This window comes from Triticum aestivum, chromosome 2A, assembly GCF_018294505.1.
Source record: "Triticum aestivum cultivar Chinese Spring chromosome 2A, IWGSC CS RefSeq v2.1, whole genome shotgun sequence".
Classification (NCBI taxonomy): Eukaryota; Viridiplantae; Streptophyta; class Magnoliopsida; order Poales; family Poaceae; genus Triticum; species Triticum aestivum.
In genome coordinates this window covers 466,529,427-466,539,690 of record NC_057797.1, presented here as the reverse complement: position 1 = coordinate 466,539,690, position 10,264 = coordinate 466,529,427, and positions in this window count along the sequence as shown.

The window sequence follows — 10,264 nt, the reverse complement described above, 5'->3', positions numbered from 1 at the left end:
CGATGTTGGGTTGGCGTATTTCGAGATTAGGATTTGTCACTCCGATTGTCGGAGAGGTATCTCTGGGCCCTCTCGGTAATACACATCACATAAGCCTTGCAAGCATTACAACTAATATGTTAGTTGTGAGATGATGTATTACGGAACGAGTAAAGAGACTTGCCGGTAACGAGATTGAACTAGGTATTGGATACCGACGATCGAATCTCGGGCAAGTAACATACCGATGACAAAGGGAACAACGTATGTTGTTATGCGGTCTGACCGATAAAGATCTTCGTAGAATATGTAGGAGCCAATATGGGCATCCAGGTCCCGCTATTGGTTATTGACCGGAGACGTGTCTCGGTCATGTCTACATTGTTCTCGAACCCGTAGGGTCCGCACGCTTAAGGTTACGATGACAGTTATATTATGAGTTTATGCATTTTGATGTACCGAAGGTTGTTCGGAGTCCCGGATGTGATCACGGACATGACGAGGAGTCTCGAAATGGTCGAGACATAAAGATTGATATATTGGAAGCCTATGTTTGGACATCGGAAGTGTTCCGGGTGAAATCGGGATTTTACCGGGTTACCGGGAGGTTACCGGAACCCCCCGGGAGCCATATGGGCCATCATGGGCCTTAGTGGAAAGGAGAAAGGGGCAGCCCAAGGGGCTGCGCGCCTCCCCCCTTCCCTAGTCCTATTAGGACTAGGAGAGGTGGCCGGCCACCCCTCTCCCTCTTTCCCCCTTGGGAATCCTAGTTGGAATAGGATTGGAGGGGAGTCCTACTCCCGGTAGGAGTAGGACTCCTCCTGCGCCACCTCCTCCTGGCCGGCGCCTCCTCCCCCTTGGCTCCTTTATATACGGAGGCAAGGGCACCTCTAAACACACAAGTTGACACAAGTTGATCCACGTGATCGATTCCTTAGCCGTGTGCGGTGCCCCCTGCCACCATATTCCTCGATAATACTGTAGCGGAGTTTAGGCGAAGCCCTGCTGCTGTAGTTCATCAAGATCGTCATCACGCCGTCGTGCTGACGGAAACTCTTCCCCGACACTTTGCTGGATCAGAGTCCGGGGATCGTCATCGAGCTGAACGTGTGCTCGAACTCGGAGGTGCCGTAGTTTCGGTGCTTGATCGGTTGGATCGTGAAGACGTACGACTACTTCCTCTACGTCGTGTCATCGCTTCCGCAGTCGGTCTGCGTTGGGTACGTAGACAACACTCTCCCCTCGTTGCTATGCATCACATGATCCTGTGTGCGCGTAGGAAATTTTTTGAAATTACTACGAAACCCAACAGTGGCATCCGAGCCTAGGTTATTGATGTTGATGTTATATGCACGAGTAGAACACAAGTAAGTTGTGGACGATACAAGTCATACTGCCTACCAGCATGTCATACTTTGGTTCGGCGGTATTGTTGGACGAGACGACCCGGACCAACCTTACGCGTACGCTTACGCGAGACCGGTTCCCTCGACGTGCTTTGCACAGAGATGGCTTGCGGGCGACTGCCTCTCCAACTTTAGTTGAACCAAGTATGGCTACGCCCGGTCCTTGCGAAGGTTAAAACGGAGTCTATTTGACAAACTATCGTTGTGGTTTTGATGCGTAGGTGAGATTGGTTCTTACTTAAGCCCGTAGCAGCCACGTAAAACATGCAACAACAAAGTAGAGGACGTCTAACTTGTTTTTGCAGGGCATGTTGTGATGTGATATGGTCAAGGCATGATGCTGAATTTTATTGTATGAGATGATCATGTTTTGTAACCGAGTTATCGGCAACTGGCAGGAGCCATATGGTTGTCGCTTTATTGTATGCAATGCAATCGCGATGTAATGCTTTACTTTATTACTAAACGGTAGTGATAGTCGTGGAAGCATAAAGATTGGCGAGACGACAACGATGCTACGATGGAGATCAAGGTGTCGCGCCGGTGACGATGGTGATCATGACGGTGCTTCGGAGATGGAGATCACAAGCACAAGATGATGATGGCCATATCATATCACTTATATTGATTGCATGTGATGTTTATCTTTTTATGCATCTTATCTTGCTTTGATTGACGGTAGCATTATAAGATGATCTCTCACTAAATTATCAAGAAGTGTTCTCCCTGAGTATGCACCGTTGCCAAAGTTCGTCGTGCCCAGACACCACGTGATGATCGGGTGTGATAAGCTCTACGTCCATCTACAACGGGTGCAAGCCAGTTTTGCACACGCAGAATACTCAGGTTAAACTTGACGAGCCTAGCATATGCAGATATGGCCTCGGAACACGGAGACCGAAAGGTCGAGCGTGAATCATATAGTAGATATGATCAACATAACGATGTTCACCATTGAAAACTACTCCATCTCACGTGATGATCGGTTATGGTTTAGTTGATTTGGATCACGTGATCACTTAGAAGATTAGAGGGATATCTATCTAAGTGGGAGTTCTTAAGTAATATGATTAATTGAACCTAAATTTATCATGAACTTAGTCCTGGTAGTATTTTACAAATTATGTTGTAGATCGATAGCTCGCATTGTTGCTTCCCTGTGTTTATTTTGATATGTTCCTAGAGAAAATTGTGTTGAAAAATGTTAGTAGCAATGATGCGGATTTGATCCGCGATCTGAGGTTTATCCTCATTGCTGCACAGAAGAATTATGTCCTTAATGCACCGCTAGGTGACAGACCTATTGCAGGAGCAAATGCAAACGTTATGAACGTTTGGCTAGCTCAATATGATGACTACTGGATAGTTATGTGCACCATGCTTTATGGCTTAGAATCGGGACTTCAAAGATGTTTTGAACATCATGGACCATATGAGATATTCCAGTATTTGAAGTTAGTATTTCAAGCAAATACCCGAGTTGAGAGATATGAAATCTCCAACAAGTTCTATAGCTAAAAGATGGAGGAGAATCGCTCAACTAGTGAGCATGTGCTCAGATTGTCTGAGTACTTCAATCGCTTGAATCAAGTGGGAGTTAATCTTCCAGATAAGATAGTGATTGACAGAATTCTCTAGTCACCATCACTATGTTACTGAACTTCGTGATGAACTATAGTATGCAAGGGATGACGAAAATGATTCCTGAGCTCTTCGTGATATTGAAATCGACGAAGGTAAAAAATCAAGAAAGAGCATCAAGTGTTGATGATTGACAAGACCACTAGTTTCAAGAAAAGGGCAGAGGGAAGAAGGGGAACTTCAAGAAGAACAGCAAGCAAGTTGCTGCTCAAAGTGAAGAAGCCCAAGTCTGGTCCTAAGCCTGAGACTAAGTGTTTCTACTGCAAAGGGACTGGTCACTGGAAGCGGAACTACCCCAAGTGATTGGCAGATAATAAGGATGGCAAAGTGAACATAAGTATATTTGATATACATGTTATTGATGTGTACTTTACTAGTGTTTATAGCAACCCCTCAGTATTTGATACTAGTTCAGTTGCTAAGTTTAGTAAACTCGAAACGGGAGTTGCAGAATAAACAAAGACTAGTTGAAGGGGAAGTGACGATGAGTGTTGGAAGTAGTTCCAAGATTGATATGATCATCGCACACTCCCTATACTTTCGGGATTAGTGTTGAAACTAAATAAGTGTTATTTGGTGTTGGCGTTGAACATGAATATGATTTGATCATGTTTATTGCAATACGGTAATTCATTTAAGTAAGAGAATAAAATGTTGTTCTGTTTACATGAATAAAACCTTATATGGTTACACACCCAATGAAAATGGTTCATTGGATCTCGATCGTAGTGATACACATATTCATAATATTGAAACCAAAAGATGCAAAGTTAATAATGATAGTGCAACTTATTTGTGGCACAGCCGTTTGGGTCATATCGGTGTAAAGCGCATGAAGATACTCCATAAAGATGGATTTTCGGAATCACTTGGTTATGAATCATTTGATGCTTGCGAACCGTGCCTTTTGGGCAAGATGACTAAAACTCCGTTCTCCAGAACAATGGAACGTGCTACTGACTTATTGGAAATAATACATACCGATGTATGCAATCCAATGAGTGTTGATGCTCGTGGCAAGTATCATTATTTTCTGATCTTCACAGATGATTTGAGCAGATATGAGTATATCTACTTGATGAAACATAAGTCTGAAATAATTGAAAGGTTCAAAGAATTTCAGAGTGAAGTGGAAAAATCATCGTAACAAGAAAAATAAAGTTTCTGCGATCTGATCACGGAGACGAATATTTGAATTACGAGTTTGGTCTTCAATTAAAACAATGTGGAATAGTTTCATATCTCACGCCACCTGGAACACCACAATGTTATGGTGTGTCCGAACGTCGTAACCGCGCTTTATTGGATATGGTGCGATCTATGATGTCTCTTATTGATTTACCATTGTCGTTTTGGGGTTATGCATTAAAGACAGCTGCATTCACGTTAAAAGGGCACCATCTAAATCCGTTGAGACGACACTATATGAACTATGGTTTAGCAAGAAACCCAAGTTGTCGTTTCTTAAAGATTGGGGCTGCGATGCTTATGTGGAAAAGTTTCATCCTGATAAGCTCGAACCCAAATCGGAGAAGTGCGTCTTCATAGAATACCCAAAGGAAATTGTTGGGTACACCTTCTATCACAGATCTGGAGGCAAGATATTCGTTGCTAAAAATGGATCCTTTCTGGAGAAGGAGTTTCTCTCGAAAGAAGTGAGTGGGAGGAAAGTAGAACTTGATGAGGTAACTGTACCTGCTCCCTTATTGGAAAGTAGTTCATCACAGAAATCAGTTCCTGTGACAAATACACCAATTAGTGAGGAAGCTAATGATATTGATCATAAAACTTCAGATCAAGTTACTACAGAACCTCGTAGATCTTCCAGAGTAAGATCTACACCAGAGTGGTGTAATAATCATATTCTGGAAGTCATGTTACTAGACCATGATGAACCTACGAACTATGAGGAAGCGATGATGAGCCCAGATTCCACGAGATGGCTTGAGGCCATAAAATCTGAGATATGATCCATGTATGACAACAAAGTATGGACTTTGATTGACTTGCTCGATGATCAGCAAAGCCATGTTAAATAAATGGATCTTCAAGAGGAAGACGGACACTGATAGTAGTGTTACTATCTACCAAGCTCGACTTGTTGCAAAAGTTTTTCAACAAGTTCAAGGTGTTGAATACGATGAGGTTTTCTCACTCGTATCGATGCTTAAGTCTATCCGAATCATGTTAGCGATTGCCGCATTTTATGATTATGAAATTTGGCAGATGGATGTCAAAACTGCATTTCTGAATGGATTTCTGGAAGAAGAGTTGTATATGATGCAACCAGAAGGTTTTGTCAATCCTAAAGGTGCTAACAAAATGTGCAAGCTCCAGCGATCCATCTATGGACTGGTGCAAGCATCTCGGAGTTGGAATATACGCTTTGATAAGTTGATCAAAGCATATAGTTTTATATGGGCTTACGATGAAGCCTGTATTTACAATAAAGTGAGTGGGAGCACTACAGCCTTTCTGATTAGTATATGTGAGTAACATATTGTTGATCAGAAATGATGTAGAATTTTTTCTGCAAAGCATAAAGGAGTGTTTTAAAGGAGTTCTTTAAAAAGAAAAGACCTCAGTAAAAGCTACTTATATATTGAGCATCAAGATCTATTGAGATAGATCAAGACACTTGATAAGATTTTCAATGACTACATACCTTGGCAAGTTTTTGAAATAGTTCAAAATGGAACAGTTAAAGAAAGAGTTCTTGCCTATGTTGCAAAGGTATGAAATTGAGTAAGACTCAAATCCCGACCACAGCAGAAAATAGAAAGAGAATGAAAAGTCATTCCCTATGCCTCAGTCATAGGTTCTATAAAGTATGCTATGCTATGTACCAGACCTATTGTATACCTTGCTCTGTATTTGGCAAGGGAGTACAATAGTGATCTAGGAGTAGATCACTGGACATTGGTCAAGAATATCCTTAGTAAGGACTAAGGAGATGTTTCTCGATTATGGAGGTGATAAAAGAGTTTGTTGTAAAAGTTACATCAGTGCAAACTTTTACACTGATCCAGATGACTCTAAGTCTCAATCTGGATACATATTGAAAGTGGGAGCAATTAGCTAGAGTAGCTCCGCACAGAGCATTGTAGACATAGAATATTTGCAAAATACATATGGCTCTGAATGTGACAGACCCGTTGACTAAGCTTCTCTCACGAGCAAAACATGATCACACCTTAGTACTCTTTGGATGTTAATCACATAGCGATGTGAACTAGATTATTGACTCTAGTAAACCCTTTGGGTGTTGGTCACATGATGATGTGAACTATGGGTGTTAATCATATACAGATATGAATATTGGTGTTAAATCACATGACGATGTGAACTAGATTATTGACTCTAGTGCAAGTGGGAGACTGAAGGAAATATGCCCTAGAGGCAATAATAAAGTTATTATTTATTTCCTTATTTCATGATAAATGTTTATTATTCATGCTAGAATTGTATTAACCGGAAACATGATACATGTGTGAATACATAGACAAACAAAGTGTCACTAGTATGCCTCTACTTGACTAGCTCATTAATCAAAGATGGTTATGTTTCCTAACCATGAACAATGAGTTGTTATTTGATTAACGAGGTCACATCATTAGTAGAATGATCTGATTGACATGACCCATTCCATTAGCTTAGCACCCGATCGTTTAGTATGTTGCTATTGCTTTCTTCATGACTTATACATGTTCCTATGACTATGAGATTATGCAACTCCCGTTTACCGGAGGAACACTTTGGGTACTACCAAACGTCACAACGTAACTGGGTGATTATAAAGGAGTACTACAGGTGTCTCCAATGGTCGATGTTGGGTTGGCGTATTTCGAGATTAGGATTTGTCACTCCGATTGTCGGAGAGGTATCTCTGGGCCCTCTCGGTAATACACATCACATAAGCCTTGCAAGCATTACAACTAATATGTTAGTTGTGAGATGATGTATTACGGAACGAGTAAAGAGACTTGCCGGTAACGAGATTGAACTAGGTATTGGATACCGACGATCGAATCTCGGGCAAGTAACATACCGATGACAAAGGGAACAACGTATGTTGTTATGCGGTCTGACCGATAAAGATCTTCGTAGAATATGTAGGAGCCAATATGGGCATCCAGGTCCCGCTATTGGTTATTGACCGGAGACGTGTCTCGGTCATGTCTACATTGTTCTCGAACCCGTAGGGTCCGCACGCTTAAGGTTACGATGACAGTTATATTATGAGTTTATGCATTTTGATGTACCGAAGGTTGTTCGGAGTCCCGGATGTGATCACGGACATGACGAGGAGTCTCGAAATGGTCGAGACATAAAGATTGATATATTGGAAGTCTATGTTTGGACATCGGAAGTGTTCCGGGTGAAATCGGGATTTTACCGGGTTACCGGGAGGTTACCGGAACCCCCCGGGAGCCATATGGGCCATCATGGGCCTTAGTGGAAAGGAGAAAGGGGCAGCCCAAGGGGGCTGCGCGCCTCCCCCCTTCCCTAGTCCTATTAGGACTAAGAGAGGTGGCCGGCCACCCCTCTCCCTCTTTCCCCCTTGGGAATCCTAGTTAGAATAGGATTGGAGGGGAGTCCTACTCCCGGTAGGAGTAGGACTCCTCCTGCGCCACCTCCTCCTGGCCGGCGCCTCCTCCCCCCTTGGCTCCTTTATATACGGAGGCAGGGGCACCTCTAAACACACAAGTTGACACAAGTTGATCCACGTGATCGATTCCTTAGCCGTGTGCGGTGCCCCCTGCCACCATATTCCTCGATAATACTGTAGCGGAGTTTAGGCGAAGCCCTGCTGCTGTAGTTCATCAAGATCGTCATCACGCCGTCGTGCTGACGGAAATCTTCCCCGACACTTTGCTGGATCGGAGTCCGGGGATCGTCATCGAGCTGAACGTGTGCTCGAACTCGGAGGTGCCGTAGTTTCGGTGCTTGATCGGTTGGATCGTGAAGACGTACAACTACTTCCTCTACGTCGTGTCATCGCTTCCGCAGTTGGTCTGCGTAGGGTACGTAGACAATACTCTTCCCCTCGTTGCTATGCATCACATGATCCTGTGTGCGCGTAGGAATTTTTTTTGAAATTACTACGAAACCCAACATGAAGAGCTGCCATCTGTATTATGGAGTATCAATACTACGCCAAACCGGTCCACAGGATACACGCCATTTTTCATGGTCTATGGAGCAGAGGCAGTTCTCCCTAGTGACATCCGGCACGATTCACCTCGTGTGGCAGCTTATGTTGAGGCAGACAATGAGACAGCACGACAAGATGCTTTGGACCTATTGGACGAGGAGCGTGATATAGTGGCTGCCCGTTCGGCGATTTACCAGCAAGATCTTCGTCGCTATCACAGTCGCCGGGTTCGAACCAGAACTTTTCAAGAAGGAGATTTGGTGCTCCGATTCATCCAAGATCAAACGGATATGCACAAGTTATCCCCACCTTGGGAGGGACCTTTCGTAGTCAGCAAGAATCTGCACAACGGGTCGTATTATCTGATTGGTATTCGAGAGCATCAAGACTCACGTACATCAGAAGAGGAGACCAACAGACCGTGGAATATAGCTCATCTTCGGCCTTATTATACTTGAGCCATTGGCTCTATCTATGTACATATCATGACAATGTATATATTATCTTTGATATATCAAACCGGAGCCTCAGCTGAAGCGGGGTCTCTATCTTTCTCATCATGCGAGGTTACATGGAGTGGTTCTGCCTAAAGCGGCCTCCGGTTTACCCCTTGACATTTCTTTTTATATATCACTGGGGGCCTTGGTCGTGTCCGAACCAACGAACAACCTTTGATAGGCGACATCCACCAGATCATTTGGGGACTTGGTCAAGTCTGAACCAGTCACGCCTCTTGGTCGGCCTAAGGCCACAAAATCACTTGGGAGCATGGTCGGGCCCGAGCCATTGCTACGCCTCTTGATTTGGCATATATGCCACGAGTCGTTTGGGGACCTGGCTGACTTGAATCATTGTCACTCCTATTGGGGGCCTTGATCCTGTCCGACCATGGTAATGCCATCTGAACAGCTCAGTATAGCATATTTTTGCAAATGGTTTTTATCATTACTTTTGCTTCCATGTTGTTTTCATGGTTTGTTCGTTTTTTGCTTTTGTTGGATTTCTTTATGTCAACAAGCATATTTTTTCCGGTTCAGCCAATGATTTTTGATCCCCCTTCTAATCCGGAGGAGTCTGCCCGGTTTACCTTTTCCCTGTTAAACTCATGGAGTAACCAGGGGGCTCGTATTAAGTCAGTACGGTTTGTACGGGGGCTACTTTCTCCCTTTTTGACGGTAATGGTTTATAAAACTACCGCTTCAGGCTTGGATAAGCCAGCTTTATACCCAAGCATGGCAGGTATTTATGTATCATATATTTGTTATATTTCTGATACACATATCAAGATCATAATCCGGCTGACGGTATAACCGCTACCGAAGTTCAAATTTTTCTGATTGCAGGAAATATGAATTAAAGTTTTTCAAGCAAAAGCTTCAGTACTTATGCACGAAGGCATATCCCAGGCAGAAGTTTTAACTATCCTATTACAAGGCAGCATGGTGCCCAAACAAAATCATTGTTTTTGTAGAAGGATGTTGCAAATAGCACTTCAAACCGGCTTCCGGTTCAAGCCTGCTCCTCGTCCTCCGCCGCTTCAGCTTCCTCGTCTCTACCCATTGGCTGGAAATCAACAGTGGTCCAGTCGATTCCCATTAAAGCTTGGAAAACAGCTTCTTCATGGATCAGGGAAGACGGTTCAATATCAGGGGCGTAAGTGTGCTTACGGATTGGAGGAATCAGATTCTCCGCTTCAACAGTTGGGGCAGGCACTCGCTTGTTTTGATTATTATATTGCGCTTGATAATGCGTCAAATTTGCCTCTTCAGCTAACTGGCAAGCCAGAGGGCGCACTGCACGGTTTATGGCCCTTAAATCTTCTTCGTTGAACTCAGAGCCATCTTCTTTCAGACTGGGATAGCCTTGAGCTTCTTCCACAGGATCAAAGTTGTACACCCATGCCTTTGCCCGGATTAAGGCATTGATGGCTCCGGTTCGGGCAGCGGATTTTTTCAGCTCCTCAATCCGGGCTGGGAGCATTGACAACTTGCTAAGAGTGTCCTGGATTAAAGAGGGCGCCGGGTTGTTGTGAGAAGCTGTGCTGATGATCCATTGGGCTCCAGTGTACAATTGTTCTACCAAG